The sequence below is a fragment of the Marmota monax genome, unplaced genomic scaffold, assembly GCF_021218885.2.
Source record: "Marmota monax isolate L192 unplaced genomic scaffold, Marmota_monax_Labrador192_F-V1.1 WCK01_AAM20220418_F8-fsc00166, whole genome shotgun sequence".
In the NCBI taxonomy this organism is placed as follows: domain Eukaryota; kingdom Metazoa; phylum Chordata; class Mammalia; order Rodentia; family Sciuridae; genus Marmota; species Marmota monax.
Window position 1 is genome coordinate 2,132,302 of NW_026693344.1, and position 27,901 is coordinate 2,160,202.

A 27,901-nucleotide genomic window follows, 5' to 3' on the forward strand; every position below is an offset into this window, starting at 1 on the left:
CTAGGACCTGGACAGGTCCCTCACTTTGTCCTGAGTCCTGTCTTAATACTTCCTGGGCTGCTGCAGGGAGTCTGCTTGCTGGATGCCAGATGCCAGTCATAGCAGTCTTTGGCCTTGAGGCTTTTCTTAGTCAAGGCTGGACACTTCATGTAGGAGGCATCTTTGATTTCCTGGGCCCCACAGCTTGGCTGCCTCCTCAGCCACGGGCTTCTCCCTGCCTTTGTCCAGCTAGATGAGCACTTGGACATCTTCTCTGAGGTCTAACTGCATCTCCACCAAGATGATGGGAGCTTTGGGGCAGTGGCACTGGATATCTGGCACCCACTTCTCCTGATGTTTTGAAAAGAGGTGGGGCTCACCACACTGAAGCAGAGCTGTAAGATGTCTGCGTTGGTACAGCACAGGGCCCTCAGCTTGTCAAACTCATCCTGTCCTGCTGGGTCACTGAGCTGGAGTCTCACAGGCTCACTGACACCACAGCCAAGAAGTTGTTCAAGGCAGCGGGGATGTATGTACTTGGTGGGGTAGCTGGTCTTGCCCACCATGCCATTGCCTACCAGCAAGCGTTGGACATCACGCTCCTTGGTGCCAGCAGTGCCCCGCCCAACTTCTGCCCCTTGCCCTGGGCCCCAGCTCCCAGCTTGACTACTGGGTCACAGTGGCCAGACAGCATGGGCACCCTTACTGTGGGCCCAGATCAGAGGCCACCAAAGACGCTAGGTTGCCACCTCCGTGGCAGCTCTGCCCTCAGCTGCAAGGTGGCTCAAAATGCAAGTTTTTAAAAAATTGCTGTAAGATTCTTGAGAAAGATCTTTACTGACGCTTTGAGGAAGCTTTCTTATTTTTTAGTTAATTTTTTTCTTTTGCCAGGATCCTTCTCTCTGAGCCGAGGCTCATGCTGCAGTCTCATGCCTCAGCAGCAAAAGTCCAGTGGATTTTTACTTCCAATAGTTCTCTTTCTATTTGTATGTATCTGCCTCTCTCTATCTCCATGGCATATATCCTATTTATCTATACAAAAGAGTACATGGACTTGTTTCCCCAGTTTGGAAGAAACATTTTCTGATCTAATATGTCTTAGTCATTTCAATATACAAATGATTCATTTTTCTGGTTCATTTAGTTTACTTTAGGTAGTGATACATTTTTTTTTAATGATGAAAAAGAAAATATCACCATGGACACTATGGAAATAGATAGAATAATTAGAAGCTATTTTGAAAATTTATACTCCAATAAAATAGAAAATCTTGAAGGTATTGAACAATTTTTAGGGACATATAACTTACACAAGTTTAATCATGAGGACAGAAAATGTAAGCAGATCAATTTCAAGCAATGGAATGGAAGATTTCATCAAAAGACTTCCAACAAAGAAAAAAATCTATCAACCAGATAGATTTTCTCACACCAATCTTCCTCAAATTATTCCATGAAATAGAAAAGAAGGGAACTCTTCCAAATACTTTGTATGAAGCTAGTATTACCCTCATACTGAAACCAGACAATGACATATCAAAGAAAGGAAACTTTAGACCAACATCTCTGGTGAACATAGATGCAAAAATTCCTAATAAAATACTGGCAAATAACATACCAAAAATACTAAAAAGATAGTGCAGCATGATCAAATGGGCCTCATTCCAGGAATGAAATGTTGGTTCAACATACATAAATCAATAAACGTATTTCATCACATCAGTAGACTTAAAGACAAGAATTACATGATTATTTTATGATGCAGAAAAAACACTGACAAAATTCAGCATTCATTCATGCTCAAAACACAAGAAAAACTAGGGATAGTAGGAGCATATCTCAACATTGTGAATGCTAGAAACTTTTTAGTATGCTAAACCCAAGGCCAATATCATTCTAATTAAAAAAAATATTGAAAGCATTCCCTCTAAAAACTGGAACAAGATAGAGATGCCCTCTATCACCACTTCTATTTGCCATAGTTCTTGAAAACCTAACAAGAGCAATTAGAAGAAGGAAATTGAATCGATCTGAATTGGAAAAGAAGAACTCAAACCCTCCCTATTTGCTGATAACTAGATTCTGTATTTAGAAACTGACCCCCGCCAAAATACCGCCACCAGAAATCTTCTAGAACTCATAAGTAAATTCAGCAAGGTATCAGGATACAAAGTTAGCACCCATAAATCAATTGCATTCCTATACTCCAGTGATGAATCTGCTGAAAGTGAGGAAAAACTATCCCATTCACAATAGCCTAAAAAAAATAAATCTTGGGAATCAATTTAACAAAGGAGATGAAAAACCTCTCTAATAAAAACTACAGAACACTAAAGAAAGAAATTGAAGAAGATCTTAGAAGTTGGAAAGATCTCCCATATTCTTGTATTCTTGGATAGGCAGAATTTACATAGTCAAAATGGCCATACTACCAAAAGCACTATAGAGATTTAATGCAAATTCTATTGCACTTCCAATGACACTTTTCCTAGAAACAGAAAAAGCAGTCATGAAATTCATTTGGAAAAATAAGAGATCTATAATAGTTAAAGCAATCCTTAACTAGAAGAGTGAAGCAGGAGGCATCACAATACCAGACCTTAAATTATAGTAACAAAAATGGCATGGTATTGGCATGAAAACAGACAGGAGATCAATGGAACAGAATAGAAGATACACAGACAAATCTACATAAATATAGTTATCTCCTACTAGACAAAGGTGCCATAAACATACATTGTAAAAAAGATAGCTTCTTTTTTTTAAATTAAATTTTTTATTTATATATGATAGTGGAGTGCATTACAAGTCTTATTACACATATAGAGCACAATTTTTAATATCTCTGATTGTATACAAAGTATATTCACACCAATTCGTGTGTACTTTGAATAATAATGTCCATCACATTCCACCATCATTTCTAACTCCATACCCCTTCCCTTTACCTCCCGCCCTCTGCCACATCTAGAGTTTGTCTATTCCTCCCAAGTTTCCCCTCCCTACCCAACTATGAATCAGCCTCTTCGTATCAGAGAAAATATTCGAAAACATTCAGCATTTGTTTTTTGGGGAATGGCTGACTTCACTTAGCATTATCTTCTCTAACTCCATCTATTTACCTGAAAATGCCATGATTTTATTCTCTTTTATTTGTGGGTAATATTCCATTGTGTATATATGCCACATTTTTTAATCCATTCATCTACTGAAGGGCATCTAGGTTAGTTCCACAGTTTAGCTATTGTGAATTGTGCTGCTATAAACATTGATGTGGCTGTGTCCCCTGTAGTATGCTGTTTTTAAGTCCTTTGGGGACAGACCAAGGAGAGGGATAGCTGGGTCAAATGGTGGTTTGATTCCCAATTTTCCAAGAAATCTCCATTCTGTTTTCCATATTGGCTGCACCAATTTGCAACCCCATTAGCAGTATGAGTCTTCCTTTTCCCCCCACATCCTCGCCAACACTATGGTTGTTTGTCTTCATAATTGCTGCCATTCTGACTGGAGTGAGATGAAATCTTAGAATAGTTTTTATTTGCATTTCTCTAATTGCTAGTGAGGATGAATATTTTTTTTTCATATATTTATTGATTGATTGTATATCATCTTCTGAGAAGTGTCCAGGTCCTTGGCCAATTTATTGATTGGGTTATTTATTTTTTTGGTGCTTAGCTTTTTGAGTTCTTTATATACCCTACAGATCAGTGTTCTATCTAATGTGTGAGGGGAAAAGATTTGCTCCCAAGATGTAGGCTCTCTATTCACCTTATAGATTATTTCTTTTGCTGAGAAGAAACTTTTTAGTTTGAGTCCATTTCATTTATTGATTCTTGATTTTAATTCTTGCACCAAAGGAGTCTTATTAAGGAAGTTGGGGCCTAATCCCACATGATGGAGATTTTGGCCTACTTTTTTTCCTATTAGGCATAGGGTCTCTGGTTTTATTCCTAGGTCCTTGATCCATTTTGAGTTGAGTTTTGTGCATGATGAGAGATAGGGGTTTAATTTCATTTTGTTGCATATGGATTTCCAATTTTCTCAGCACCATTTGTTGAAGATGGTATCTTTTCTCCATTGCATTTTTTTGGCACCACTGTCTAATATAAGATAATTATAATTTTGTGGGTTAGTGTCCTCTATTCTGTACTATTGGTCTAGTTTTGGTGCCAATATCATGCTGTTTTTGTTACTATTGCTCTGTAATATAGTTTAAGGTCTGGTATAGTGATGCCACCTGCTTCACTCTTCCTGCTAAGGATTACTTTGGCTATTTTGGGTCTCTTATTTTTCCAGATAAATTTCATGATTGCTTTTTCTATTTCTATGAAGAATGTCATTGGAATTTTGATCAGAATTGCACTAAATCTGTATAGTGCTTTTGGTGGTATGGTAAAGATAGCCTCTTTAACAACTGGTTCTCAGAAAACTAGAAGTCCATATGTAGGAGAATGAAATGGAAGCCCTATGTCTTACCCCATGCAAAACTCAAAGTGGATAAAAAATGTAGGCATTATAACAGAGACCCTGTGCCTACTAGAAGAAAATATAGGCCCAACATTTCAACATGTTGGCTTAGGAACTGATTTCCTCAACAAGACTCCTAGAGCACAAGAAGAAAAATCAAGAATCACAAATGGGATGGATTCAAACTAAAAAGCTTCTTCACAGCAAAGGAAACAATCAAGAACTTAAAGAGAGAGCCTACAGAATGGGAGGTAATCTTTGCTACTTGCACCTCAGATAGTGTTGATTTCCAGAATATATAAAGAACTCAAAAATATCTAACACCAACCAACCAACCAACAAACAACAATAATATCAAAAAAACCCAAATAGCCCAAATGGGCCAAGGAACTGAAAAGACACCTCACAAAAGAAGTACAAGTTGTCAACAGATATATGAAAAGAAATGTTCAACATCTCTAGCAATTAGGGAATGTAAATTAAAATTACACTGAGATTTTATCTCCCACCAGTCAGAATGGTAATTAATAAGAATGAAAGTAACAATAAATGTTGGGGGAGGATGTGGGGTAAAAGGTTGACCACATTGCTGGTGGGACTAGAAAATGGGCAACCACTCTAGAAAGCAGTGAAGATATTCCTTAGAAAATATGAAATTGAACTACAATTTGACTCAGATATCCCAGTCCTCAATATGTACCCAAAGGACTTAAAATCAGCATACTACAGTGGCATAACCATATCAATGTTCATATCAGCTCAATTCACAATAGCTAAGCTATGAAACCAACCTAGGTACCCTTCAACAGATGAATGGATAAAGAAAATGTGGCATATATACACAATGGAATATTAACCATAAAAAGAACAAATTTATGACTTTTGGTGGTAAATGGATGGATTGGGAAACTATCAATCATGCTGAGTTAAATAAGTCAATCCTGCCCCCTGCAAAAAAATGCCAAATGTTCTCTCTACTATGAGCATGATAACACACAATAGGGGGTGAAGGAGGGAAGAATAGAAGTTCATTGGATTAAACAAAGGGGAATGAAGGGAAGGGAGGGGAGATGGAAATAGGAAAGGTAGTAGAATAGATCAGACATAACTTTCCTATGTTCATATATGAATACATAACCAGTGGAACTCCACATTGTGTACAACTGCAAGAATGGAAGCCTAATTAGTATAAGTTATACTCCATATATGTATGATATATCAAAATACACCCTACTGTCTTGCATATCTTCAAGGAACTAGTAAAAAATATTTAAAAAAGATCTACTACATAGCAACACACGTTCATGAATAAATACTATCTTCCTCTACCTCTGGTATCTATTTATTTAAATTAGTTTGCCCTGACAATAGAGTGAATATGTGCTCTCTGTCTACAAGAACAAATGGACAGCTGACTTGGAAATAACAGATTTATGGGTGCTGCAAATTTTTTTATTGTGAGACTTCATTTGTATCAGATTTGATTTGAGAGCATCATACTTAAACTGCAAATGACCCCAACTTCCATGATTGAAGAGTCATTGGCAAGACTCACCTGTGATTATCATCTCTTTGCTCAAATGAGAGCAACTGCTTGAGGATAACATTTCCAAATTATGCAGCTTGTTGTTATTATATCCGAAAACAGCAGTATTCATTGTCTTGCTCTTGTGCCTGAAAAAAGTCATTTTTCTAAGCCTGGAAATATTTAGTCTGACAAGATCATGGGCAAATGACTCATTTTGACTTTTTAATGTCTTTCCACAATGTGTTTTTATGCTGTTCTTTGATAATTTTTGAATTACTGCATTACTTTTTTTTTATAAGATGACAGCTTATTTTTCTTTTTCTCCACTGAAAGACTCTGTATAAGCAGGGACTATCAGTGAGTGTAGCATTATAAACTAAGGTAAAATATATTTGTGGAATTATCCACCATCTCATACTCCATCCTGGGCCCCTGTGAGATGTGACTGTTACCATCATATTCTCTGTTGACATACATAACATAGCATTATTTTTGGTAAAAAAAAAATAGATGATAAGATTAAAAAGAAAATAACTAAAAAGATAGAATAGACAAAATGAGAATCTGGACGGAGGCATCTCTTTCCAAGAATGTGCGTGTACTGTCCAGTGGCTGTTAGTCTGTACCCCAGGGGCATGGTGAATCTGGGTGTTAGAAGCCCTTTATACCTGTAGAAATTTGGCATTATGTGGACTATGCAAGTAAGTCATGTATTCACCCATAGGACTACATTTGTCTAAGGACATGGCAAATGTCCAAGGCTCCAGTATTCACCCAAAATGCCTCAGGGAGTATGTGGGAAACAGTCAAATCAGTGGGTTCTATCCTAGACAGGGAATTTGGAAACCAAGCGATTTGCTACCGTTATCTCAGTGCTCTCACTAGAGACTCCCTAAATAACTCATGCTACTGGCCTTGCTTCTGCTTCTCATCACAGAGGGTGGAACCATTAACTGCTGATTCTCCATTCTTCATCTCAACCCATGCTCCCTGCTGTTCAAAACACATGGTGGCTTTTGTTCATCATGTCCCTTATCTATAACTGTCTTCTGTGACCATCTGCTTCCCCATCAATACAGCATGTTCAAAAGGACTGTGAGTTGTGATTGCTCAGATATTTTTCTCCTTAGACCAGTTAGTTCTAAACATGCATTTTCTATTCAATTTTTACTATAAGTAGATTGCATTTAATAAATAAAAAATATTAGTTATTTGTGTCACCCAAAATGAGTTTGTCACTAAAACAAGATGATGAAATATTCTAAGATATTAATTATTTCCTTACCTAAGTTATGTGATTAAATTATTCATTTTGTGTATTTTCAAATTTTCAACTTAGGAGGTAGTGTCCATATTCTATTGTTTTGCTCTTTGCCCCCAATTTGAAGGTGACTGTCTTGCTGTAAAGAGGGGAACAGTAGGTTCAGTGAATATCTTTTTTTTTTTAGTCAATAGTTTTCTGTGTGTGCAGTATGGGGGACCAAATTCAGGGCATTTTGCATGCTAGGAAAGTTCTCTACTACTGAAGAATACCCTTGAACCCTAATAACTTTACTTTTTAGAGCAGTTTTAGGTTCACAGTAAAATTGAGAAGAAGGCACAGACATTTTCTGTATTCCCTGCACCACCCACACATGTGAGTCCTCCTCCATTATCAGTACCCACCACAAGAGTGGTACATTTGTTATGAATGGTGAGCTTACACTGATAACATCATTATCACCCAAGTCTGTAGTTGATGTTAGGCTTCATTCTTGGTGCTTTACTTTATATGGTTTTGGAAACAAGGGTAACAGCATGTATTTAAAATTGTAGTATCACATAAAACCAGTTTCTGTGTCTTAAGTGTCCCTAGTGCCCCACTAATTATCCCCTGTAATAATTACACCCGTCAACCATTGATATCTACCCCATCCGGAATTTTGCTTTTTCTGGAAAAATCATGTAATTGGAACATTCTATTAGGAATATTTTTGAATATTTAAAATAGTAAACTTCCTAGGTAATTAAATGCCATCATTTAAGATTGCTTTTTCTATTTTCTTTTGTGGTGCTAGTCATTGCCCATAGCATCATGCAATCTGGGAATGTACTTAATGAATAGGCCACATTTTTAGCCCTTGTTTTCCAATTTTTTTGTGATGCATTTTCATAAACTTAGGAAATGAGGACATATAGTTTACATGCTTAAAAAGCATGATGTCTGTAGACATTTGCTGTCTAATGAGGAGGACTGATAAAATTGATAGCATGCTCTATGACACAGCATCAAGTTTACCATCCTGGTCTATTAGGATCAGATGTACTCTTCCCAAAAGAAGTAGAAAGTCTCAAGAATTGGAATTCATAAAATTATCATCCAGAGTCTTTTACAAATAAGCACCTTTCTGTTGGAATTAGGACCAGAAAGCGGATAAATAGTATGCATAAATTAAAATGATCTAATTCCTTTGTGGGATGAGTATGAAATCAGTCTAAATTATTATCACAGCACTGATATTTTTTAAAATGATTATTATCATCATTATTATTATTTCAGTGCTATGGATTGAACCCAGGGCTCACACATGCTATGAAAGCTCTAAGTTCCATCCTCTGTCCTGAATACTTATCAGTCCATTCTGTCCCATGGAAAATGTCACATTGTTATTTTGTTTTGTTTCATACTTGATACAAGTGAGAAGAGTGTTTTATTCCACTAGGGAGAGCCAATGACTGGCATATTCTGAAAACTTGAGTGAGTTAATAGATTTATTGAAATATTTTCTCATACTACATATTACTATTTGGCAACTTTCTGCTATCTCCCTAGTACTTCTTTTTAAACTTCTCTATGACATTGAGATATGAATCAAAGTGTATGAGCTCCCAAGGATGTCATCTTTTTAATGGTTCTTTCTACTGGGGGTAAAGTCTTGTTTGCACCAAATGCAAAATAGAGAAAATAGCTGGAACTAAGAGATTTGCATCTTCATCAGAATAGCATTAGTGAGGGTAAGCACTTAGATTTCTAATAAGCTTTTCTCAACTTTAAACTGGAATGTCTTTGTAAGCATCTCCAGTCTGTTGCCTGCGTTTTTTCCATATTGCAAAGTGCAATGCTCAAAGCCTGCTTAAGATAGTTTGTTCATTCTAAACTGAACAGCATTGACTGAAAATCTGGAGAAGGTGCTGTGTGTCATAACAATGTCAGTGTAATCTCTTATAATTGTTCCTATTGCCATTAACCCAGAAAAAGCATGCTGTTTGTTCAACACTGTCAGCTTTATGATACTGATTCTGCTAATGATATTGTTTTGACAGTTTTTAGTTATGATTGTGGTCACGGAACACAATAGTTTACATTTTGCAATCAAAGTTTGAAGAATTCCATTTTCTTCATAATTGATAAATACAGCACAGCCACATCAATGTTTATAGCAGCACAATTCATAATAGCTAAATTGTGTAGTCAACCTAGATGTCCTTCAGTGGATGAATGGGTAAAAAAAATGTGGCATATATAGACAATGGAATTTTACTCAGTATTAAAAGAGAACAAAATTATGGCATTTGCAGGTAAATGGATGGAGTTGGAGAAGATAAAGCTAAATGAAGTTAGCCAATCCAAAAAAACCAAATGCGGAATATTTTCTCTGATATAAGGGGAGTGACTCATAGTGAAATAGGGAGGAAGAGCATTGGAGAATTAGATTAATTCTAGATAGGGAAGAGGGGTGGGAGGGAAAGGGAGTGGGAAGGGGATTAGCAAGGATGGTGGAATATGATGGTCATCATTATACAAAGTATATGTATGAGGACTTGAATTGGGTGTCGACATACCTTATATACAAACAGAGATAAGAAAAATTGTGGTATATATGTGTATTAAGAATTGTAATGCAAAAAAATTACATGTATAATGGCATAAATTGGCGTGAACATACTTTACATATAGAGATATGAAAAATTGTGCTCTGTATGTGTAATAAGAATTGTAATGCATTCCACTGTTGCCATATATTTAAAAAATAAATAATTAAAAAAAGAAAAAAATAAATAAAATAAAATACTTGAGAATTAATATATCCAAAGAGGGAAAAGATCTCTACAGTGAAAACTACAGAACACTGAAAAAACAAATGGAAGAAGACTTTAGAAGATGGAAAGATTTTTCCATATTTTTGAATAGGTAGAATTAATATTGTCAAAAAAGGTCAAAAAATGCAAAAGAAGGAGACATAGGGGCTCTTAATATATTGATTTCCCATTAGCAATATAATTGATTTTAATTCTAGAATAGTCTCCATGCATGTTCCCATAGGAATACTGTATAAGAAAGCATTAGGCATATATTTTTAATATTTTATAGTTTTCTTTTGTTGATTAAACATATATTTTACCATTTTCTTTAATAGTGAATGAGTTCTAAATATGACTCTTTAACCAGGTGGGATTTTATAGCCTTGAAAAATTCATGTTGATTATTTAGGGAATGTAGAGAAAAGGAACTAATATGTGTTGAGTGAGTTAATCTGGGATACAAACCACTTTTTTTTTAATTTTTTATTGTTGGTTGTTCAAAACATTAGAAATTTCTTGACATATCATATTCCACACTTTGATTCAAGTGGGTTATGAACTCCCACCTTCACCCCATACACAGATTGCAGAATCACATCAGTTACACATCCATTGATTTACATATTGCCATACTAGTGTCTGTTGTGCTCCGCTGCCTTTCCCATCCTCCACCATCCCCCCTCCCCACCTCTCCCCTCCCCTCCCCTCCTCTCTCTCTACCCCCTCCACTGTATAACCCTGAGGGTCTCCTTCCATTTCCATGCAGTTTCCCTTCTCTCTCCCTTTCCCTCCCACCTCTCATCCCTGTTAAATGTTAATCTTCTTCTCCTGCTCTTTGTCCCTACTCTGATCTTAGTTACTCTCCTTATATCAAAGAAGATATTTGGCATTTGTTTTTTAGGGATTGGCTAGCTTCACTTAGCATAATCTGCTCTAATGCCATCCATTTCCCTGTAAATTCTATGATTTTGTCATTTTTTAATGCAGAGTAATACTCCATTGTGTATAAATGCCACATTTTTTTTATCCATTCGTCTATTGAAGGGCATCTATGTTGGTTCCACAGTCTTGCTATTGTGAATTGTGCTGCTATGAACATCGATGTAACAGTGTCCCTGTAGCATGCTCTTTTTAGGTCTTTAGGGAATAGACCAAGAAGGGGAATAGCTGGGTCAAATGGTGGCTCCATTCCCAGCTTTCCAAGAAATCTCCATACTGCTTTCCAAATTGGCTGCACCAATCTGCAGTCCCACCAGCAATGTACAAGTGTACCCTTTTCCCCACATCCTCGCCAGCACTTGTTGTTGTTTGACTTCCTAATGGCTGCCAATCTTACTGGAGTGAGATGGTATCTTAGGGTGGTTTTGATTTGCATTTCTCTGACAGCTAGAGATGTTGAGCATTTTTTCATGTACTTGTTGATTGACTGTATGTCCTCTTCTGAGAAGTGTCTGTTCAGGTCCTTGGCCCATTTATTGATTGGGTTGTTTGTTCTCTTATTGTCTAATTTTTTGAGTTCTTTGTATACTCTGGATATTAGGGCTCTATCTGAAGTGTGAGGAGTAAAGATTTGTTCCCAGGGTGTAGGCTCCCTATTTACCTCTCTTATTGTTTCTTTTGCTGAGAAAAAACTTTTTAGTTTGAGTAAGTCCCATTTGTTGATTCTAGTTATTAACTTTTGTGCTATGCGTGTCCTATTGAGGAATTTGGAGCCCGACCCCACCGAATGTAGATCGTAGCCAACGTTTTCTTCTATCAGACGGCGCGTCTCTGATTTGATATCAAGCTCCTTGATCCATTTTGAATTCACTTTTGTGCATGGTGAGAGAAAGGGATTCAGTTTCATTTTGTTGCATATGGATTTCCAGTTTTCCCAGCACCATTTGTTGAAGATGCTATCCTTCCTCCATTGCATGCTTTTAGCCCCTTTATCAAATATAAAATAGTTGTAGTTTTGTGGATTGGTTTCTGTGTCCTCTATTCTGTACCATTGGTCCACCCGCCTGTTTTGGTACCAGTACCATGCTGTTTTTGTTACTATTGCTCTGTAGTATAGTTTGAAGTCTGGTATCGCTATACCGCCTGATTCACACTTCCTGCTTAGCATTGTTTTTGCTATTCTGGGTCTTTTATTTTTCCATATGAATTTCATGATTGCTTTCTCTATTTCAAAAGAAATGCCGTTGGGATTTTGTTTGGCATTGCATTAAACCTATAGAGAACTTTTGGTAATATCGCCATTTTGATGATGTTAGTTCTGCCTATCCATGAACAGGGTATATTTTTCCATCTTCTAAGATCTTCTTCTATTTCTCTCTTTAGGGTTCTGTAGTTTTCATTGTATAAGTCTTTCACCTCTTTTGTTAGGTTGATTCCCAAGTATTTTATTTTTTTTGAAGATATTGTGAATGGAGTGGTTGTCCTCATTTCCATTTCAGAGGATTTGTCGCTGATATACAGGAATGCCTTTGATTTATGCGTGTTGATTTTAAATCCTGCCACTTTGCTGAATTCATTTATTAGCTCTAATAGTTTCTTTGTAGAGCCTTTTGGGTCTGCTAGGTATAGAATCATATCATCTGCAAATAGTGATAATTTAAGTTCTTCTTTCCTATTTTTATGCCTTTAATTTCTTTCGTCTAATTGCTCTGGCCAGTGTTTCGAGAACTATGTTGAACAGAAGTGGAGAGAGAGGGCATCCCTGTCTTGTTCCAGATTTTAGAGGGAATGCCTTCAGTTTTTCTCCATTCAGAATGATGCTAGCCTGAGGCTTAGCATAGATTGCTTTTACAATATTGAGGTATGTTCCTGTTATCCCTAGTTTTTCTAGAGTTTTGAACATAAAGGGATGCTGTACTTTGTGGAATGCTTTTTCCGCATCTATCGAGATGATCATATGGTTCTTATTTTTAAGTCTATTGATGTGGTGAATAACATTTATTGATTTCCGTATATTGAACCAGCCTTGCATCCCAGGGATGAATCCTACTTGATCATGGTGCACAATTTTTTTGATATGTTTTTGTATCCGATTCGCCAGAATTTTATTGAGGATTTTTGCATCTAGGTTCATTAGAGATATTGGTCTGTAGTTTTCTTTCTTTGAAGTGTCTTTGTCTGGTTTAGGTATCAGGGTGATGTTGGCCTCATAGAATGAATTTGGAAGTTCTCCCTCTTTTTCTATTTCCTGAAGTAGCTTGAAAAGTATTGGTATTAGTTCTTCTTTAAAGGTTTTGTAAAATTCTGCTGTATACCCATCCGGTCCTGGGCTTTTCTTAGTTGGTAGTCTTTTGATGGTTTCTTCTATTTCCTCAATTGATATTGGTCTGTTTAGGTTGTCTATATCCTCCTGACTCAATCTGGGCAGATCATATGACTTAAGAAATTTATCTATGCCTTCACTATCTTCTAATTTATTGGAGTATAAGGATTCAAAATAGTTTTTGATTATCTTCTGTATTTCTGAAGTGTCTGTTGTGATATTCCCTTTTTCATCCCGTATGCTAGTAATTTGAGTTCTCTCTCTTCTTCTCTTCACTAGCATCGCTAAGGGTCTGTCGATTTTGTTTATTTTTTCAAAGAACCAACTTTTAGTTTTTTCAATTTTTTCAATTGTTTCTTTTGTTTCGATTTCATTAATTTCAGCTCTGATTTTAATTATTTCTTGCCTTCTACTTCTTTTGCTGTTGTTTTGCTCTTCTTTTTCAAGGATTTTGAGATGAAGTATGAGATCATTTATTTGTTGGTTTTTACTTTTTTTAAGGAATGAACTCCAAGCAATGAATTTTCCTCTTAGAACTGCTTTCAATGTGTCCCATAGATTCCGATATGTTGTGTCTGTGTTTTCATTTATCTCTAAGAATTTTTTAATTTCCTCCTTGATATCTTCTATAACCCATTGATCATTCAGTAACCTATTGTTCATTCTCCAAGTGATGTATGCTTTTTCCTTCCTTCTTTTATCGTTGATTTTCAGTTTCATTCCATTATGATCAGATAAGATGCATGGTATTATCTCTACTCCTTTATATTGTCTAAGAGTTGCCCTGTGACATAATATATGATCTATTTTTGAGAAGGATCCATGTGCTGCTGAGAAAAAAGTATAACTGCTTGATGTTGGGTGGTATACTCTATATATGTCAATTAGGTCTAGGTTATTAATTGTGTTATTGAGTTCTATAGTTTCCTTATTCAACTTTTGTTTGGAAGATCTGTCCAGTGGCGAGAGAGGTGTGTTGAAGTCTCCCATGATTATGGTATGGTGGTCTATTAGACTCTTGAACTTGAGAAGAGTTTGTTTGATGAACATAGCTGCACCATTGTTTGGGGCATAAATATTTATGATTGTTATGTCTTGTTGGTGTATGGTTCCCTTAAGCAGTATGTAGTGTCCCTCTTTATCCCTTTTGATTAACTTTGGCTTGAAATCTATTTTATTTGATATGAGTATGGACACTCCTGCTTGTTTCCGAAGTCCATATGAGTGATATGATTTTTCCCAACCTTTCACCTTCAGCCTATATATGTCTTTTCCTATCAAATGCGTCTCCTGTAGGCAGCATATTGTTGGGTCTTGTTTTGTGATCCATTCTACTAGTCTGTGTCTCTTAATTGGTGAGTTTAAGCCATTAACATTTAGGGTTATTATTGAGATATGGGTTGTTTTCCACCATATTTGTTTATTTCTGTTACTAAACATGGTTTTTTTCCTCTTTGATTATTCCCCCCTCCCTTTACTGTCCTACCTCCCACTGTTGGTTTTCATTGTTATTTTCCATTTCCTCTTCCTGTAATGTTTTGGTGAGGATGTTTTGAAGAGATGGTTTTCTAGCTGCAAATTCTTTAAACTTTTGTTTATCGTGGAAGGTTTTAATTTCATCTTCCATCCTGAAGCTTAATTTCGCTGGATACACAATTCTTGTTTGGAACCCATTTTCTTTCAGTGTTTGAAATATGTTATTCCAGGATCTTCTAGCTTTCAGAGTCTGTGTTGAAAGATCAGCTGTTATCCTGATTGGCTTACCCCTAAATGTAATCTGCTTCCTTTCTCTTGTAGCTTTTAAAATTCTCTCCTTATTCTGTATGTTGGGCATCTTCATTATAATGTGTCTAGGTGTGGATCTCTTATGATTTTGCACATTCAGCATCCTGTAGGCTTCTAGGATTTGGGATTCTGTCTCACTCTTCAAGTCTGGGAAGTTTTCTCGTATTATTTCATTGAATAGACTGCTCATTCCTTTGGTTTGGAGCTCTGTACCTTCCTGTATCCCAATGACTCTTAAGTTTGGTCTCTTAATGTTATCCCATATTTCTTGGATGTTCTGCTCATGGTTTCTTAACAGTCTTGCTGAGCTGTCTATGTTCTTTTCCAGTTGAAATACTTTGTCTTCATTGTCTGATGTTCTATCTTCTAAGTGTTCTACTCTGCTGGTAGTATTCTCCATTGAGTTTTTAAGTTGGTTTATTGCTTCCTGCATTTCTAGGATTTCTGTTTGTTTGTTTTTTATAACCTCTATCTCCCTGTATAGTTGATCCTTTGCTTCCTGGATTTGTTTGCGTAATTCATTGTCGAAGTGATCTTTCATTGTCTGAGTTTGCTGTCTAATGTCTTCCTTGATACTCCAGATCATCTGAAGCATGTATATTCTGAATTCTTTATCTGACATTCCATCTGCTGCAGCTGTTACCTCTTCTAAAGTTGCGTTGACCTGCATTGCTTGTGGTCCTTTCTTTCCTTGTCTTTTCATACTGCTTGCGTATCTTTCCTGCAGGCGTGGGCGGCGGCTCTGCTCTCTCCTTATTCCAATTGGGGTGTCGTGGCTACCACGTCGGCAGGTCACTGGGCCTGTTCTGGGCGCTGGCAGCGGCTCTTTTCTGCCCCTACTCCAATTGGGGTGACGAGTGTACCACGCCGGCAGGCCAGCAGGCCTGATCCGCCGGTCGGTTGCAGGTTTGCCTACCCTGCAGGCACGGGCGGCGGCTCTACTCTGCCCCTACTCCAAATGGGGTGACGTGTCTGTAGTACCGGCAGGCCACTGGGCCTGTCCTGCTGGTCGGTTGCAGATCTGCCCACCTTTCGGGCACGGGTGGCGGCTCTGCTCTGCCCCTACTCCAATTAGGGTGGTGTGTGTACCACGCCGGCAGGCTCCTGGGCCTGATCCGCCGGTCTGTCGCAGGTCTGCCTACCTTGGAGGCGCGGGCGGCGGATCTGCCCTGCCCCTCCTACCACGCCTGTGGACCCCTGGGCCTGATCTGCAGGTTGGTCACAGGTCTGCTCACCCTGCGGGCATGGGTGGCGGTTTCGCTCTGTCCCCACTCCAATTGGGGTCACGTGGCCACCACACCGGCAGGGCCTGATCCGGGCGTGGGAGAAGGATCTGCTCTGCCCCTACTCCAGTTGGGGTGACGTGTGTACCACACTGGCAGGCCACTGGGCCTGACCCGCCAGTCTGTCACAGGTCTGTTTACCTTGCAAGCGCGGGCGGCGGCTCTGCCCTGCCCCTCCTACCACGCCCATGTACCACTGGGTCGCGGGTCTGCCCACCTTGCGGGTGTGGGTGGCGGCTCCGCTCCGCCCCCTCTCCAATTGGGGTCACGCGGTCACCACGCTGGCGAGCCGCTGGGCCTGCTCCGGGCGCTGGCGGCGGCCCGGCTCCTCCCCTCTGGCTCGACGACAAATTGAGGAGACTCGGGTGACTGTGCCTCACCCCCCCTACCAGGAGACCAACTGCTTATGTCACCGCTGGTATTGATGAAGTTCTCTCCTCTGCCACTTTCTGATGACATCAGATCTCTGCCATGTTGGTATCCTATGCGAATGGCAGCATTTCGTTCCCCTTGCCAGGCAACCAAAGCAACGGGTGAGTCCTGACCGGCCCTCAGCAGGACCCGGACCGAGAAGCAGTTTCCGCGGGCTCCTAGCCCTGGGCCAGGGCAGTTCCGGGAGCCAGAACTTGGCCGCTCTGTGCTCGGTGTAAGCTCCTATAAGGGTAGGCTCCAAGAAGCAGTCCCCGCGGGCTCAGTTCTGGGAGCCGGAATTCGGCCACTTAGTGCTTGGTGTATGCTCTGATAGGAGCAGGGTCCAAGAAGCAGCCTCCGCAGGCTCCCCAGCCCTGGGCCAGGTCGGTTCCGTCACAAACCACTTTAGGTTGTAACACTTGTTATAGTCATCACAATAGCTTTGAAAGTGTTCTCTTATAACCTATTATTTACCAATTAAACAACTGTCACTGAGAGAGGTTGACTAATTGGCCTATGACCTACTAATTGATAGTAGCTGGCCTGTGATTAGATTGTCAGCCTGTCTAGCTTACAATACCATTCTCTTGACCCACTGCATAGATTGATAGGGACCCATGAAATATTATAATTAAGATGCAGGTCCATATCAGATCAATTCAGAAAGGCAAAGTTAGTTATGTTAATTCTGATTTATGCTTTACTTTAGAAGCTTGGTTAGAATCCAAGAGTTTGTTTTGATATATTTGATAGTTGCACTGGTAACCAATATCTTTTTCATCCATCAAATCTTTTAGGGAAAATCTCATGCAGCTGTAGTCATAGAATCATGGTTTTTCATAAGCAAGATCAAGCAATTTCTGGAGAAGAATTAGTCAACTGGAAATGAAGAATACCTATATGGAGACCATTTTATGTTAATTACATTAAACTTCGACTTAGATGATATTGTGCTGGGAGCCATTAGCCAAGTAGGTATGACAATTTCCTTGCCAGCGTACCCCATGTTGCAGTGACATTGAATGTAGGTGACCTTGCTCAAGTACCAAGGCGGATTAGGGCGTTCCCGGTTTAGGTTCCAGGTTTAAGGTTTAAGATTATTCCTGCTGGGAATAGGGCGTATCTTGCTGCCTGAGTTCCCCTTGAGTTCTCACAGGATTCAGACAGTATATTTTTGGAGATAGAAGCCCAGTGGAGGTGAATTTGGGCAGAGAATGTGATTTTGGGCAGAGAACGTGGATTTTCCCAGAACATGATTGTAGATGGCTGGTGTGAGTTCGGGAATAAAGAGTTGCTGTTTGAATCTACAAGCTGTGTGGTGGCTCGTGATTGTGTGCCCAGCCAGACTGCGGCAATATTGCAATTGATTTCTGTACTTGTTGATTTCCCTGTTTGGTTTTCCCTTCAGACTCCTACTCCTATCTAGTCTTGTAAAGACTATTCTTCTTTTATAGTTTTATTTCTTTTTATATGACTAAACTTTTTTTGAGTTTTTGTTTTTACTGTCTATTCTTGGTGTTTCTTTAGTTGTTAAAAAAAAATTCTGTCCAGGGCTGGGGTTGTGGCTCAGTGGTAGAGTGCTAGCCTAGCATATGCAAAGCCCTGGGTTTGATCCTCAGCACCAAATAAATAAATAAATAAATGTATAAAAAATAATAATTAAAAAATTCTGTCCACTAAATATATTTTTTATTGACAAAATGCAAAGCACAGGGAAGTACAGAATTGTAAGGATTTTAACAATTAATTGAAATACCCTGTAGTACTTCAAAATGTGTTTAATATGGACTTCAACTGTGGTTACAGTAATAAAAAAGAATTTTCCAGGTTTAGAATGTGATAGCAATGAGATTTGCGCTCAGGTTTCTTAATTTTAGGTGTACAGTACTCTTCGTTATTATCATTCTGTAGGTGAAGGTTTTGCTAATAGAATGGGAAAGTGAATCTAGGAACCCAACTTAAGAGGATAATAATGCAATTAGGAAGTAAATTTGGTGGTATAGGATCAGAATGGAACTAATAGAGAAAAGACAAGGTTGAAGAACAATGACACTGCGTTGGGTAGGAATGAGGGTTTGGAAAAGAGATCAGAACATCGGGGTTTGTGACCAGCTCAATAAAGACAAAACAAGAATTCATGACACTGGATATTGGGATATTGGATATTGGGAGCTATCTTGAAGGGCATATTAAAATAGGACATTGAAGGTCATACTGAACAGGTCATCCTTTCCTTGTTTGTTTAATTGAGGATCTGACAAAATTCAAGTGGGCCAAGTATCAAGAACACACAAGAATATGAAATGGTTTAGAGAGCCTCAAGCACAAGGGGACTAGAATTTGCTGAATCTATGGCCCAGAGCAGATGTCTGTTCACTTCCACTCATTTTCCCCACATGCTGTAGGGTAGGGCAGGAGAATGACTAGTTGGCAAAGTCATCATGGAGCTTCAGTTGGGTAGATGGTAACATGCTTATGTTGATGCCAGTGATTGAGACTCCATTTTTCTTGTTTACTAGGTGCAAGGAAAGAGAATTCCAACTTTTGATCTTTTGAGCCCAACCTTGTGTCAGGAATCTGTATTTTTATAAGATGTAGATTGAAAGGTTGGAGACTTCCCCTGAGTCCTGAAGATGAGGAACTGGGGAGTGGAAGCCCACAGGAAGTAGGATATTTAGATAGTACTTAGGAAAATAGAAGTACAGCTACCAGTACATAGGGCCTAGAAGGGGAAGTGGAGGAATGTTGGGGGGGCAGGTCTGGGGATATCATGGCAACCAGAAATAAAACCCAGTGGCTATGACAGCTACTTCCGTAGGGGTGAAGTCTATGAAAGTTCCCTGAAACCACAGGTCGTCAATGGCGTCGAACCAGTCCTGGATGGAGGAAATAGTTGGTATCAGCCTCTGGTCCTATAACAGAGACTCTAGGAAATACTGGAATCATTGCCTTGACATGGTGTCACCAGCACCTGAAAAAAATCAGAGTGAACAAAAACAGGATGAAGATAAAAATTAAAGCAAATGTCAGTTTTTGGCAGAAGTTCCACGTCGGTGGACTGACAGAGAAGAGGCCAAGGGCCATGAGGAGGCTTAAAAGGACATAAAGGCTTAAAAATCCAGGATGGCAGATTAAGAGGTTCTCCAGGCTCGTTGTCTCCCACTGTCTGATGCATTCCATCGTGCCTGGTAGTGAGCTTCAGCAATGAGTGAGCTGTTCTCTTGAGGGTGTTGGGGGTTCATTGGTCATCAGAGGCTGGTATTACCTAAGCAGAAGCTGGTTGAAAGTTTGGCTAGAGATCTTCCGTAATTGGCCCTGTAGGAAGCGAAGCAGACAGGGCAGGAACAGACACATCAGGAAAAGAAGGCATATGGGCCCTAAAAGAGGCAACAGCCACGACTGGAAATGGGCTAAAAAGAAGGTAGCAAATGGGTTTTGGTTTGGTGTATTTTTCAAAGAGGTAGCCAAGTTGGTGAGCTTGACTACATTAGTTTCCACAAGGCCTGATTCATTGATGTAGTAACAGCATTCTTCCCTCAAGAAAAGACAGGTTCCACCTTTTTTGGCTGTGAGTAAGTCTATAGCTCATCGATTTTGAAGAGTAACTTGAGCCAAGGATGTGATCTGCCTTTGTAAAGATGCTAGAGACTCTGCCATAGAAGTGAGTGCTTGTTCAAGTTTAGAACTTAAGTCCTGTGCAGCCCATAAGGAGTGTTCTAGAGCTCCACCAGAAATTCCTGCTCCTGCCGCAGATACAGCCAGTGAGAGACCCACCAATATTGGAAGGAAAGCAGCCCGCTTATTCGGCATTTGGGGAGACAAGAGGGCCTGCACTTCAGCTAGGGTATAGAGAGTCAATTGCGGGACAAGAGTCACCAGTATACATGGGGTAGAGGTGTTGGTGAATAAGATAGTGATGAGAGAACCATTACACCAGAAGAATGAGCCAGGTGGTGCATAGAGTGTGAAGTTAAAGGTGATGTTAGAGTGGTGAAACTTTGACTGTGAGACACCCAAGCCCAGGAGGCAGCATCGGGGAATCACAGTATGGTTAGACTCCTCGGGCTCCCATAATGGAGCATCCGGTGAAAGGGTTTGGAGAGAATGGCAGGCAGATGGAGTGGAGAAATTTGAGAGGTCAGAAGCCGAGAAGTTCAAAGGAACCGCTGCAAGCAAAGGTCGAGTCAGAGAGGCGCATAAGTAGCAATCAGTTGGTGTGATGGTGGGGAGGGTTAGATTTAAGAAGGTTACAGTTTCAGTAAGTAGTCATAGCCATGAATACTGTGGTGGACTCCCGACATTAGGCTCATATGGATCCTGTATGGAGTCTAACAACTGCTGTTCAGAATGCTTTATGTCAGTAGAGATTATAGCTACTGAGGGCTGGGAGGGTTGAATTTCTCGGGAGATGGAGATGGAGCCACAGGTGGTGGGAGAGGATATGTCACAGTAGAAGGAAGCATTTACCCTAGAGGTCCAGCGTGGATGGTTAGGGTCAGTGATAGCCAATTGATAGCCCCCTGAGATCAATCTGAAATTTCTAACGCAGGAATCCCCGATGCATGCACGTGGGTTATGAATGTTGCATGACCAGTAGGGGCACCCCCCTTAGGTTTTGGGCCACCATTTGCAGTAATCCTCTGTCTGATCATATAAGAAGCAAAGGTAAGGCCTGGTGGCTTTTTTTAAAAGTTCAGAATTCTGGGAAGAGAGGGAAAGGATAGATGCATTACATCCCATAGGGGCGCAATCAACCAAAGAAACTAGGCTAGCGTAACGAGTGTTGCCTTGGACATATGTCTCTCTGACTTTGAATCTCCAAGTATAAGAGGAGGATGATGATGTCCCCTGGAGAAGGGTGATGACTGTAAAAATACCACTTAAAAGAGTGGGAGTCATGGTGGAGTATGGGTGGTTACACGAGACAGGCGAAGCTTTAGAGGATAGTTAGGATGTGGAGAGCAGGAGTAAAGGGGAGGTCTAGGAGGTGACTCTTGAGGCTCCTCTGTCATTAGAAGATGGGGCCTCCTGGCAATATGGCTTCAACCTAGAAATGTGAATCCAGGGGGTGAGACGGTTGCCTGGTAAGGAAAGTTTGGCGGCGGTGGGGATACAGAGAATGACAGGATAGGGGCCTTCCCATTTTGGGGCAAGAGGCCCTTTCTCCTCCAGGGTGTTATAATAGGCTAAACTCCAAGGTGTTAAGGGAGGAGTGTTTGGAGAGGAGTCTGGGTCTGGAAGAAGCCAGTCTTGATATTTCCAGAGTTCCGAGCGGAGATGAAACAAAAGAGGTAAAGATAAATCTCGTGTGAGAAGTCCTTGTGAAATGACCAACCCAGGGGGTATAAGAGGTCTTCCATACATTATCTCAAAGGGGGACAGTAAAGATGGTTTCTTAGGGAGAGCTCTGATCCGAAGCAAAGCCAAGGGAAGGAGTTTGACCCAGTCTAAGTTTAATTCCATTGTTAATTTGGTAAGGACTTCCTTCAGAGTCCAATTTACCCTTTCCACTTTCCCTGAAGCCTGGGGGCGATATGGACAGTGGAAATGCCACTTGAAGGAGAGGGCTTAAGAGACCTTTTGTGTGATCCTCGAAATAAACTCAGGGCCATTGTCAGATTGTAGGGAAGTGGGCATACCAAACCTGGGGATGATGTCTGTCAGTAAGATTGAAGCTACAGTGGAAGCCTTTTTATTGGAAGTGGGAAATGCTTCAACGCAACTAGAGAAAGTGTCCACAAAGACAAGGAGGTATTTAGTGCGCCGTACTGCAGGCATGTTGTTGAAGTCTACCTGCCAGTCAGCAGCAGGAATGTGTCCCTGAGCTTGGTGGAAGGGAAACAGTTTAGGCCTTAAAGGAGTATGAGGATTGGTCCACTGACAGATCTGACAATTAGAGGCTATATTCTGTAGCATGGCTTTGTCAGAGGGAGTGAGGAAGAAGAAGCTCTGTAAAAAGAGGGTCAAAGACTGAGAATTGGAATGGAATAGAGTATGGAGGAACTCAAAAAGATCCTTGTTCTTACTGGAAGAAGTAGGGGCTTCAGATGGACAGTCTAAAGCGGCCATTATATGTCCCCCAGGGGGGTCATAATTGGAAGTGATAGCAGCCATTCGTGCCACCTGGTCAGCTTTGGCATTGCCCTCAGTGATAAGAGAGCCGTCCTTCTGATGGGACCTACAATGGACAACTCCCAACTGGGTGGGTAAGTGGGAGGCCTCTATCAAATTGGTTATAAGAGCCGAATTAGTGATCGCATTACCTTTAGTGGTAAGTAGGCCTCACTCTTTCCATATTGCAGCATGGGATAATAGAATATGGAAGACATATTTTGAGTCAGTATAAAGGGTGAGGGATTTGCCCTGCACAAGAAGGCAGGCATGAGTGGCTGCTATAAGTTCAGCCTGCTGGTTGGTAGTTCCTGAAGGCAGAGCTTTGGCCTCTATAATCTCAGTGGATGAAACTACAGCGTATCCAGAGTAATGAGTGCCATTCTGCCTAAAGGAACTGCCATCAGTGAACCAGATAAGGTCAGGCTTGATGAGTGGTCCCTCAGAAATGGAAGAATGACAGGGGAGGAAATCATCCAAGGTTTCCAAGCAATTATGAGTTGGTATGTCAGATGTAGGGGTTGTTGGGAGCAGTGAGGCAGGGTTCAGTGCAGAGCAGGGGAGGAACACAATATTAGGGTTTTCCAGAAAGGAAGTGAGGAGTGACAGAACTCTGGATGGAGGAAGGGTTTGAAGGCCCTTATAAGCTAAAAGATCCTTCAAGTGATGTGGGGAGTGGATAGTTAAAGGGGCCCCAAAAGTCAGCTTAGAGGCTTCTTTGTGTAAAATTTGTCCAGCAGCCAGAGCTCTTAGGCAAGAGGGTGTAGTTGTGTCCCAAACCTCAGGATTAACTGGTTTAGATAGTCGCGGGAGAGTGCATGATGGAGGTGTATCTGTCCCTAGGAACATCATGAGGAAATGAGAGGTGGGGAGGTGTGGGGTGATATGGTGACCTTCAATAATGAGAGTATGTCTCTTCCCACAAGGGGAATGGGGCAGTGGCTCATAATGAGAAAGGAGTGTGTGAAGGACAAAAGGGATCCCTGCATATAACATGATAAGGGGGGTGTTTTTCAAGGGAAAATCTGTTTACCTCCTACCCCTACAATAGGAGTTTTTGAGGGTGTGGTAGGACCCCAATACTCCCTCAAGACTGAAAATGTGGCACCAGTGTCTAAGAGAAAGGTAATGAAGCGTCCATCCCCTAGAAATGTGACCCTAGGCTCTTGCTTCTTGATGGTAGTAGTTGGGAAGGAAGGCCCAGGGCTCTGTCAATCCTCCTCTGCCAAGCCCAGGAGAGGCTGGGGTTGTGGGGTGGCTGACCAACCTCCCCTCCAGGTTGTTGGGCAGTCTACCCCCCAGTGTCCCCTTTGGTGGCATTTTGGGCAGGGGGTGGAGGGTATTCTCGGCGAAGGACAATCCCTGGCCCAATGTCCCTCCTTACCACATTTGAAGCAAGTTCCAGGGGGTGTCTTATCAGGATGGTGTGGTGATGACCTTCTCTGAATGACCTGGGCCAGCATTTGAAATTTGGCGTTTTCAGCCCTCTGCCTACGACGTTCACTTCATCCTCTCTACTATGGAACACCTTGAAAGCGACCACAAGGATTTCAGTCTGAGGAGTAGCAGGGCCCTGTTCAAGCTTCTTAAGCTTGGCTTTAATGTCAGGGTAGCTTTGGGCCAGGAAATATGTCATTAAGACTTGACGGCCATCAGGGCTTTCTGGGTCGAGGTTTGTGTACTGCTGGAGGGCCTTGTTTAGTCTATCCAGGAATTATGAAGGTGTTTCTTCCTTCTTTTGAATGACCTCCTGCACCTTTTGAAAATTAACAGCCTTGTGGGTGGCCTTTTTTAGGCCCACCAAGAGGCAGGATGCAAAAAGGTCACGAGAATGTAAGCCTCCAGGGGTATTGTAATCCCATAGAGGATCCTGCTCTGGGACAGCATGAGGGCCCGTGGGGTGGTTGGGATTGGTCCTGTGATTTTCATCAGCATGGGCTTGGGCTAGTTCCGAGACCCATCACCTTTCCTCAGGGAGAAGTGTATTGGCCAGGAGCATATAGATGTTGTGATGTGTAAGGCTGTATGTCTGCAGGACCCACTGGAACTCCCGAATGTAAGTGGTGGGATCAGTGGTGAATGAGCCTAATTTCCTCTCTAACTGAGTAATGTCCAACATGGAGAAAGGCACAGGTACTCTAATAACACCCTCAGGACCAACTACCTCATGAAGTGGTACAATCGTCACGGGAGTAGGAGGGGGTCCCTTAGACGTGGTGACAGGAGGACTGAAAGAGGCAGTTGACGGTGGACAGGAAGGAGAGGGAGGGGAAGGGATGTCTCAGTGGAGGAGGAGGAGGGTGGACTGGTGGGAGAGAGCGGGGAGGGGGGGAAGGGGATGAAACGGAAGGCTGAGGATCTGTGGAATCAGGCGGAAGAAGCGGAGGGGATAGTGGGAGAGGAGGGGCGGATGGGGCTGGGGGATAAGGTGGGGGTTCATCTGCTTGGTCAAAAGAGGAGGAATCTGCGGAGTCAGGGGAAGAAGTAGGGGAAGAGAGGGGTTTACAAGCAAGGAGGACCTGAGAGGGAGAACAGGAAGTGCAGAGGGTGGGGTATTGGGTGAGAAGGCTAAAACATTCAACGTATGGGACTTCTCTCCATTTTTTTTAGGTGCAGGCAGTAGTTAAGAAGATCCTGAAGAAAGTTTGGGTCTAACAAGCCTTCTAGAGGCCAATGATTGTCATTATCTAACGGATATGTGGGCCAATCTTGGGTACAGAATCTAATAAGAATTTTGGGCATGACATCTGGGGAGAGAGAGAGAGAGTAGCCAAATTCTTAAGGAGACACTTGAGTGGTGAGCCTTCAGGTACAGAAGAGGAGGCACCCATGGTTAAAGAGTGGAGGAAGGGACAGCAAAGAGAGAAAAAGAATTAAACTGGGCCGTAGGAGCTTTCTGGAAGCGTAGAGCAGATGGAGGGTCACGTGGGCGTCCCCGAAGTGACCAGTCTACTGCGAGTAGGCAGAGAGGGCACAGCTCGGTCGTCACCAACAAAGTACAGTCTGTGTGACCCTGTAGGGTCGAGGCTGCGGATCACCTGGTGCCAGGACAATTTTCTACTGGAACGAGAAGTTTAAAGAAGGAAGGAAAGAGCAGAGCCCCAGCGGAACGCAGCTCCTGGCAGGAAGTTCAGCTCTGGGCTGAACACAGCTCCAGCGGGGTGCACGTCTCCACCGGGTGGGGTGCGGCCGGAGCCAGAAGTTCAGCTCGAGCAGGGCTCCACCAGGCGGGGCCCTCCGCTCCTGGCTGGGCAGGGCGCATGGCTCCCTGGAGGGGCGCGGCTCTGGGCCCTGCTGGCCTGGAGGGGCACGTGGCTCCCACGGTGCGCAGCTCTGCGGAGGAGGAAGAGACCAGGGAGCCTCTCTCTGTAAACCCAGAAGCCTCACGCCTCAAAGGGAAGCGGGTCGCCAGAGGGTCCACTTCAACCAGTGAAGGTCTTAGTGGGGTGTATTCCCTCCTCCCTACCGGGCATCAGGAGTGTGCTGGTCTTAGTGGGGTGTATTCCCTCCTCCCTACCGGGCATCAGGAGTGTGCTGGATGATCACGGTCGCGTCTCCTGCTGAGAGTCCGAAGGGAGTTGGCGAACCGGGGAGGGGGGAAAACTTACCTATGACCGATCAGTGGTGAGTGCACGGAGCGTGCACCCAAAAAGACAGACAAGGGCAAAATGTGTAGTTGGTGACGGCGGTGGCAGAGACAGGGCTCGGTTTGTTGAGCACACCGTCTCTCGGGTTTATGCACCACTGTAAGGCTGGAAAAATGCCACACCACATGACACAGATTACCAAAGAGTTTTCCCACTTTATTACAAAAGGCTGTGTGTTTATATAGGTCTAAGAGAGGTAGCAGGGGCTGAGGTAGATAATAGGTCACCCGTTTATTGGCAAGCTCTTCCATATGTCAGTTCTGGAGCCCAAGAAGTTAATTCTAATTGGGGCTAAGGCTTCCAACCGGCAGGGTTTGAACATTGGCACCGGCAGGAACGTTTTGTGCCAGTGAAAGAAACAAAGAGGGTAAAGAGGGTCGTTAGACGCCATTGTTGGGGTTTTTTTTCTGGGGTGCTGCACCGTTATATGTTTTCCCAAAATTTTTTACCCCAGGTTATTTGGTTTAAGAGAATAGTCTATTGGATGTCAGTATTTGTGTAATAATCAGTTGACAGTATTTTGAGCAACACTTTGCAGATCGCTGTATCATCTCTCATAAGCTTCACCCCATAAAAGATGTAGGAGCAGAATTGGTGTTTGTACATTCAAATGAATTCAAAACCTATGCTTACTCTATTGTATCATGTGGTAATAGAGAATATTATAATTATTTTTATCAAGTTTTGTGTTTGTTAAACCAAATTAAACCAAATAGAGAGTTTTTCCCCTACCTAGAATATGACAAAAGAAGAAGGAAAATTACATAAAGCTTTTCAGCAATCCAAAAGAGATGGTATATTTGAAGACAACTTATTCTTGTGGTACTCAATGACTTAAAATTGAAAATGTTTTAAAGTACTCTTTTCTTTGTTTCTCTTGTCACAGAAGCAAAATATGGCACTGAGAAACCAGAAAATAGAATCTTGCTTGGCAACAGTAATTCTGACAGTCAAAAGGGAGAAATGGCTGAAACCACACTTGTAAGATCCATCAGAGTAAAGAGCTTTTCTGATCCTTTCTTTTCATCATCTGACTCAAAATTAAGGTGTTTTTATAAACTCTTGTTTTTCTCAGCCTTTTTCACATATCATCTTCCATATGCATATGATGATGGAAAACATTCAAGTAAGAAATAAAAGACCTCCAAATCATAATAGAAAACAAGGATAGCCAATAGGTCGGGTATATGTACAGGTCTAACCTTATAGATTTTTGTAGGAGTAAACAATCCTTAGTTATGCCATATGGAAGGGAAAAAAATTAGAAAGCAAGCCAAAAAAGCAAACAAAACAAGAAACCAGCTTGATGAATATAAAACTGAGAAAGAGGGATGCATAGGAAGAATTCATATTAGAGGGTCAAGAT

General features: G+C 41.4%; 1 pseudogene; it reads right to left on the reverse strand.

Annotated features, from left to right (window-relative positions):
• LOC124101087 (rho-related GTP-binding protein RhoU-like) lies at window positions 1-26,150 on the reverse strand (annotated as a pseudogene).
• Window positions 26,151-27,901: the final 1,751 nt, after the last annotated feature.